This window comes from Triticum dicoccoides, chromosome 2A (genome assembly GCF_002162155.2).
Source record: "Triticum dicoccoides isolate Atlit2015 ecotype Zavitan chromosome 2A, WEW_v2.0, whole genome shotgun sequence".
Taxonomy (NCBI): Eukaryota; Viridiplantae; Streptophyta; class Magnoliopsida; order Poales; family Poaceae; genus Triticum; species Triticum dicoccoides.
The window spans coordinates 23,312,245-23,321,249 of record NC_041382.1 but is presented as its reverse complement, the minus strand read 5'-3'; positions in this window follow the sequence as shown (position 1 = coordinate 23,321,249).

Below are 9,005 nucleotides of genomic sequence, written 5' to 3'. Positions count from 1 at the left end.
AGAATCGCGGTGGCATCCACGAATGTGGTGATGATGGTGACGGGCAATGGCCAATCTGCGTCTTTGCGCCGCAAGATGCCGAACCGTGGCATCGGACTATCTCCGACAGATGGAGTTGGGACAAAGCAGAAGTAAAAGAGGAAAGAATACCGGTGGCGAGTAACGACAGACTCTGAGGGTTTCCATTGTCGAGGGGCAATGAACGATTGAAAATATCAGACCAGGAACAACGTAGTACTAACCAGCGGGAAAAATAGAGTGTCCGATTTGAATAGACTACACAAACGTGTCAAATATAGAGGTTGGTCAGTGATTATCTTTGGTCCTTTTTTATCATTGGGAAAAGCTACCACTCCTCAACGAGTTTTTAGACCAGTCGATGATAACCATTTTACTAAGCCAATAAATTAATAACACTGGTGATACGTCTCCAACGTATCTATAATTTATAAAGTATTCATGCCAGTATATTATCATTCTTGGATGTTTTACAATCATTTTATAGCAACTTTATATCATTTTTTGGGACTAACCTATTGACATAGTGCCCAGTGTCAGTTGTTGTTTTTTGCTTGTTTTTTACATCATAGAAAATCAATATCTAACGGAGTTCAAACACCGCGAAACTTTACGTCGATTTTTGGACCAGAAGCAACCTATTGGGCCAGAGCTGCACTTGGGGGGTGCCCCGAGGGGGGCACAACCCACCAGGGCGTGCCAGGGCCCCCTGGCGCACCCAGGTGGGTTGTGCCCACCTCGGTGGCCTCCCGCACCCCCTCATTGCACTATAAATTCCCAAATATTCCAAAAACCCCTCGGAGTTAACCTAGATCAGAAGTTCCGCCGCTGCAGGCCTCCGTAGCCACCGAAACCAATCTAGACCCGTTCCAGCACCCTGCCGGAGGGGGGGAATCATCTCCGGTGGCCATCTTCATCATCCCGGCGGCCACCACGATGAGCAGGGTGTAGTCCACCCTCGGGGCTGAGGGTTTGTACCAGTAGCTATGTGTTTAATGTCTCTCTCTCATGATCTATATCATGGGCTTTGTTAATATAGTCGGATCATATGATGTTTCTCCCCTCTATACTCTTGTTGTGATGAATTGAATCTTTACCTTTGAAGTGTTGTCATGTCAGAATGAATGTTCAGATTTTAGAGCACATGATGTATGTCTTACGGTATGAATACTTGAGGTGACATTGGGGTATCTTATTGATTCACTTGATATACGTTGTGGAACTCACCTTGCGGATTCCCGCGGTGATGTTGGGGTTATCTATGCATAGGGGTTGATGCATGTTTTTATTATATTTTCTCCGATAGAAACTTTGGGGTCTCTTTGTATTTCTTTGTGTGGATTGAGTATTATGAATATGACTATGCTTTGGTGTTATTCTAGTACGAATTCTAGGATAGATCGAACGGAAACAATAGCTTTGTGTTATTTTAGTACGAACTCTTGAATAGATCGAACGGAAAGAATACCTTTGAGGTGGTTTCGTACCCTACAAAGAATTTCTATTTTTTGTTCTCCGCTAATAAGAACTCGGGAGTGATTCTTTATTATACTTTGAGGGAAAATCATATGATCCAACTATGTAGCACTGTGGAGAGATTGCACTAGTGAAAGTACAAACCCTAGGCCTTGTTTTTAAGCATTGCAATACCGTTTTAGTGCATGTTTACTATTTGCTACCTTGCTGTTTTTTATTTATTTAGATTAAGAAAATATTGCTACCATCCATATTACAGTTTTATCACCATCTCTTCGCCGAACTAGTGCACCTATACAATTTGCCATTGTATTGTGTGTGTTGGGGAAACAAGAGATTTCTTGTATTTGGTTGCAGGGTCATTTGAGAGAGACCATCTTAATCCTACACCTCTCGTGGATTGATAAACCTTATGTCATCCACTTGAGGGAAAATTGCTATTATCCTACAAAACTCTGTGCTTGGAGGCCCAACACGTGCCCAAAAGAATAGTGGCGTAGTAGACATCAAGCTCTTTTCTGGCTCCGTTGCCGGGGAGGTGAGTTCATGCAGGTATATCTTTAGATCTTGAAATCAAATCTTTTAGTTTCTTGTTTTATCACTAGTTTAGTTTATAACAGAAAACTACATAAAAAATGGAATTGAGGTTGCATCATATTATTAATCATCTTTGAAATATCTTTCTTGAAAATGATGGTTCGGAAAATTGTGCTCGATTGTTAGAAGAAGAAGTCAATAAAATGTTTGGCACAAAATATTTGAATGATGATCATGTTTGCAATGTTGTTAGTATGAATTCTTTGAATATCCATGATGATAATGATATGCAAATCCATAAGCTTGGGGATGCTATATTTGATGAATATCATATTTTTAGTCCCCCAAGTTTTGATGAGAAAATTTATTATGATGGTTGCATGCCTCCTACTTATGATGATTATATTGATGAAAGTGGATTTGGAGAGGTCATGACTTTATTTAGTGACGAATCCACAATTTTGGATGATGCTTCCATTGACTATGATAACAAATTTGCTATCTATGATGATTATGGTGATGACATGTACGCTATATTGAATAATGATAACCATGAAACTTGTCATCATGATTTTAATTTGCAATCACATGATAGTTATTTTGTTGAGTTTGCTCCTACTACTATTGATGAGAATAAATTTGCTTATGTGTAGAGTAACAAAATTTCTATGATTATGCATCGTGAAAAGAGTGACTTATGTGATGGTTATATTGTTAAATTTCTTCATGATGCTACTGAAAATTATTATGAGGGAGGAACTTATGATTGTAGGAATTGCAATAATATCAAGTTTCCTCTCTATGTGTTGAAAGTATTGAAGTTATGCTTGTTTTGCCTTCCTATGCTAGTTGATTCTTGTTCCCATAAGTTGTTTGCTCACAAAATCCCTATGCATAGGAAGTGGGTTAGGCTTAAATGTACTAGTCATATGCTTCATGATGCTCTTGTTATGTTTCAACTCTTATCTTTTATGCGAGCATCATCGAAATCATCATGCCTAGCATAAAAGGCATAAATGAAAAGCGCTTGTTGGGAGACAAACCAACACTTTTACCTACTATTTTTGTGTGTTCACATGCTTATGCTACTGTAGTAATCATGTTTTATTGCTTTTGTTTCAATAAAGTGCCAAGTAAGACCTTTGGGATAGCTTACGGTGATAGTTGATTTGATCTTGCTAAAAAATAGAAACTTTTGCGCTCAGGAAAACAATTCTCATTTTTAACAGAAGCGTGAAAAATGATGATTCTTTTTGCAGAAGATTAATAGACAAATTTCTCAGGTTGTCCAAATTTTTCAGAAGCTTTGGAGTAGCAGAAGTATGGTTTGATTGCCGATTACTACAGACTGTTCTGTTTTTGACACTGTCTTCAATGCATAGTTTGCTTGTTTTCTAGTTTCTATGGCTTATATTGCTTAATATAAATTGTAGAAATGATATCATACAGTAGGAATTGTGTGAGAAAAATTATGAATCTTGTCTTTGACAGTACCAAAATTGAAATGGTTTTCTCTTTATCATACTAACCTATCTCACAAAGTTCCGTTAAGTTTTGTGTGATTGAATTTTTCAAGTTTTGGGTGAGAGGTCAATATGAGGAGAATAAGGAGTGACAAGACCCTAATATTGGGGATTCCCAAGGCACCCCAAAGGTAATATCCAAATGATAGTAGGATCTAGATTGATCTTTCTTGCAATGAGAGAAGTGCTTAGCTTTGGGTTCAATCTTGCGGTGTCCTTTCCAAGTGACAGCAGGGGCAGCAAGGCACATATTGTATTGTTGCCATCGAGGATAAAAAGATGGGGTTTATATCATATCGCTTGAGTTTATCCATCTACATCATGTCATCTTGCCTAATGTGTTACCCTGTTCTTATGAACTTAATACTCTAGATGCATGCTGGATAGTGGTTGATGTGTGGAGTAATAGTAGTAGATGCAGAATCGTTTCGGTCTAATTGTCGCAGACCTGATGCCTATATACATGATCATGCCTAGATATTCTCATAACTATGCGCTTTTCTATAAATTGCTCGACAGTAATTTGTTCACCCACCGTAGAATTTTCTATCTTGAGAGAAGCCACTAGTGAAACCTATGGCCCCGGGTCTATTTTCCATCATATTAATCTCCCGTCAACTAGCTATTTCTGGCGCCGTTTATTTTGCAATCTTTACTTTCCAATCTATATCATAAAAATACCAAAAATATTTATCTTGTTATCTCTATCAGATCTCACTTTCGTAAGTGACCGTGAAGGGATCGACAACCCCTTTATCACATTGGTTGCAAGGTTCTTCTTTGTTGGTGCAGGTACTAGGCGACTTGCGTGTAATCTCCTATTGGATTGATACCTTGGTTCTCAAAAACTGAGGGAAATACTTACGCTACTTTGCTGCATTACCCTTTCCTCTACAAGGGAAAACCAACGCATGCTCAAGAGGACAAGAAGGATTTCTCGCGCCGTTGCCGGGGAGATCTATGCACAAGTCAAGACAAACCAAGTACCCAGCACAAACTCTTATCCCTCGCATTACATTATTTGTCATTTGCCTCTCGTTTTCTGATATGTCTCCAACGTATCTATAATTTTTGATTGTTCCATGCTATATTATATCCTATTTTGGACATTATTGGGATTTATTATACACTTTTATATTATTTTTGGGACTAACCTATTAAACGGAGGCCCAGCCCAGAATTGCTGTTTTTGCCTATTTCAGAGTTTCGCAGAAAAAGAATATCAAACGGAGTCCAAACGGAATGAAACCTTCGGGAACGTAATTTTCGGAAGCAACCAGGAGGGCACGAGGTAGGGGGCGCGCCTACCCCCCCCAGGCGCGCCCTCCATCCTCATGGGGCCCATGTTGCTCCACTGACGTGCTTCTTCCTCCTATATATACCTACATACCCCCAAACTACCAGATACGGAGCCAAAACCTGAACTACACCGTCATAACTTTCTGTACCCGTGAGATCCCATCTTGGGGCGTTTTCCAGAGCTCCGCCGGAGGGGGCATCGATCTCCGATGAAGTGTGAGTAGTTTACTTCAGACCTTCGGGTCCATAGTTATTAGCTAGATGGCTTCTTCTCTCTTTTTGGATCCCAATACAAAGTTCTCCCCCTCTCTTGTGGAGATCTATTCGATGTAATCTTCTTTTGCGGTGTGTTTTTTGAGACCGACGAATTCTGGGTTTATGATCAAGTTTATCTACGAACAATATTTGAATCTTCTCTGAATTCTTTTATATATGATTGGTTATCTTTGCAAGTCTCTTCGAATTATCAGTTTGGTTTGGCCTACTAGATTGATCTTTCTTGCAATGGGAGAAGTGCTTAGCTTTGGGTTCAATTTTGCGGTGTCCTTTCCCAGTGATAGTAGGGGCAGCAAGGCACGTATTGTATTGTTGCCATCGAGGATAACAAGATGGGGTTTATATCATATTGCATGAGTTTATCCCTCTACATCATGTCATCTTGCTTAAAGTGTTACTTTGTTATTTTGAACTTAATACTCTAGATGCATGCTGGATAGCGGTCGATGTGTGGAGTAATAGTAGTAGATGTAGGCAGCAGTCGGCCTACTTGTCTCGGACGTGATGCCTATATACATGATCATACCTAGATATTCTCATAAGTATGCTCAATTCTGTCAATTGCTCAACAGTATTTTGTTTACCCACCATAATACTTATGCTCTCAAGAGAAGCCACTAGTGAAACTTATGGCCCCCGGGTCTATTTTCTATCATATTAATCTTCCATCAACAAGCTATTTCTTGTACCGTTTTTATTTTGCTTTCTTTACTTTGCATCTTTATCATAAAAATACCAAAAATATTATCTTATCATATCTATCAGATCTCACTTTCGTAAGTGACCGTGAAGGGATTGCAACCTCTTTATTGCGTTGGTTGCGAGGATTTTATTTGTTTGTGTAGGTGCGACGGACTCGTGCATGGCCTCCTACTGGATTGATACCTTTGTTCTCAAAAACTAAGGGAAATACTTACGCTACTTTGCTGCATCACCCTTTCCTCTTCAAGGGAAAACCAACGCAGTGCTCAAGAGGTAGCAAGAAGGATTTCTGGCGCCATTGCCGGGGAGTCTATGCAAAAGTCAACATACCAAGTACCCATCTCAAACCCTTATCTCCCGCATTACATTATTTGCCATTTGCCTCTCGTTTTCCTCTCCCCCACTTCACCCTTTATGTTTTATTCGCCCTCTCTCTCCGTCCTCCTTCTCTTTCTCTATTTGCCTCTTTTTGCCCGTCTCTTGTTTGCATGTGTGTTGGATTACTTCCTTGTCACGATGGCTTAAGATAATACCAAATTGTGTGACTTTACTAATACCAACAACAATGATTTTATTATCACTCCAATTGCTCCTCTTACCGATGCTGAATCTTGTGAAATTAATGCTGCTTTGCTGAATCTTGTCATGAAAGATCCGTTTTCCGGACTTCCTAGTGAGGATGCCGCTACCCATCTAAACAACTTTGTTGATTTATGTGATATGCAAAAGAAGAAATATATGGACAATTATATTGTTAAATTGAAGCTATTTCCTTTTCCGCTTATAGATCATGCTAAAGCTTGGTTTTCGTCTTTGCCTAAAAATAGTATTGATTCGTGGAATAAGTGCAAAGATGCTTTTATCTCTAAGTATTTTCCTCCCGCTAAGATCATCTCTCTTAGAAACGATATCATGAATTTTAAGCAACTTGATCATGAACATGTTGCACAAGCTTGGGAGAGGACAAAATTAATGATACGTAATTGCCCTACACATGGTTTGAATTTATGGATGATTATACAAAAAATTTATGCCGGATTAAATTTTGCTTCTAGAAATCTTTTAGATTTGACTGCGGGAGGCACTTTTATGGAAATCAGTTTAGGAGAAGCTACTAAACTCTTAGATAATATTATGGTTAATTATTCTCAATGGCACACTGAAAGATCTACTAATAAGAAAGTGCATGCGATAGAAGAAATTCATGTTTTGAGTGGAAAGATGGACGAACTTATGAAATTATTTGCTAATAAAAGTGTTTCTTCTGATCCTAATGATATGCCTTTGTCTATTTAATTTAATTGATAATAATAATGAATCTATGGATGTGAATTTTGTTTGTAGGAATAATTTTGGTAACAAAGTGTATAGAGGAAACTTTAATCCTAAGCCGTATCCTAGTAATTCCTCTAATAATTATGGTAATTCCTCAACAATTCTTATGGAAATTTTTGATACCCTCTGATTTTGAATCTAACATTAAAGAATTTATTATTTTCCAAAAGAATTTCAATGCTTTGATTGAAAAAAATTGCTTAAGATTGATGAGTTGGCTAGGAACGTTGATAGAATTTCTCTTGATAATGATTCTTTGAAACTTAGATCTATTCCACCTAAGAATGATATGAATGAGTCACTCAAAGCCATGATAATTTCCATTGATGAGTGCAAAGAAAGAACCGCTAGGATGCGTGCTAAGAAAGATTGCTTTATAAGACCCTGTTCTTCTAGTTCCCATGATAATAAAGATGAAGATCTAAAAGTTATTGATGTGTCCCCTATTAAATCTTTGTTTTGCAATATGAATCTTGATAATGATGAGACTGAATATGATCCACCTTTACCTAGAAGATGTTCCAAAAATTTGGAGTCTTTAGATCATGATGCTAAAATTGTTAAAAGTGGGATTGAAGAAGTCAAAACTTTAAATATCAATGAACCCACTATTTTGGATCTCAAGGAATTTAATTATGATAATTTCTCTTTGATAGATTGTATTTCCTTGTTGCAATCCGTGCTAAATTCTCCTCATGCTTATAGCCAAAATAAAGCCTTTACCGAACATATCGTTGATGCTTTGATGCAATCTTATGAAGAAAAACTTGAGTTGGAAGTTTATATCCCTAGAAAACTTTATGATGAGTGGGAACCTACTATTAAAATTAAAATTAAAGATCATGAATGATATGCTTTGTGTGATTTGGGTGCTAGTGTTTCCACGATTCCAAAGACTTTGTGTGATTTGCTAGGTTTCCATGATTTTGATGATTGCTCTTTAAACTTGCACCTTGCGGATTGAACTATTAAGAAACCTATGGGAAGAATAAATGATGTTCTTATTGTTGCAAAGAATTATGTGCCCGTAGATTTTATTGTTCTTGACATAGATTGCAATCCTTCATGTCCTATTATTCTTGGTAGACCTTTCCTTAGAACAATTGGTGCAATTATTGATATGAAGGAAGAGAATATTAGATTCCAATTTCCGTTAAGGAAAGGCATGGAACACTTCCCTAGAAAGAAAATTAAATTACCATATGAATATATTATGAGATCCACTTATGGATTGCCTACCAAAGATGGCAATACCTACCCTTGCTTATTATGTCTAGCTAGGGGCGTTAAACGATAGCGCTTGTTGGGAGGCAACCCAATTTTATTTTATTACTTGATTTTTGCTCCTGTTTAGTAATAAATAATTTATCTAGCCTCTGTTTTCACTACTAGGGAAAAGCCTATACACAGAATCTTACCAGCAGCGCGCTATAAAATCAGGCGCTGCTGCTAAGTAGTAGTAGCACGGGTTGTGGAAACTCGCTGCTGAAACAAGTTTATCAGTAGCGTGCGCACTCCAAGCGATGCTACTGCTAAAATTCCCACGACACCGCCGCGAGACCAGTTATAGCAGCAGCGCATTAAAATAGACAGCGCTACTGCTACGTAACGTAGCAGCAGCGCATTCAGGCAATAATCACTACTGCTAAATTAACTACAGATCTCACTAGCGCGCCTCATCCAAAGATCACACTCACACACACTCGATCACGGTCTCCTCCTCACCCCCCGCGCCGCCAGTCCTCCCCCATGTGGCCCCTCCCCCGTCGCCCCTCCCCCGATCTGCGCCGCTGTAGCCTCATCCTCCCCGCTGGACTCGGTACCGGCCTCCTCCTCCGT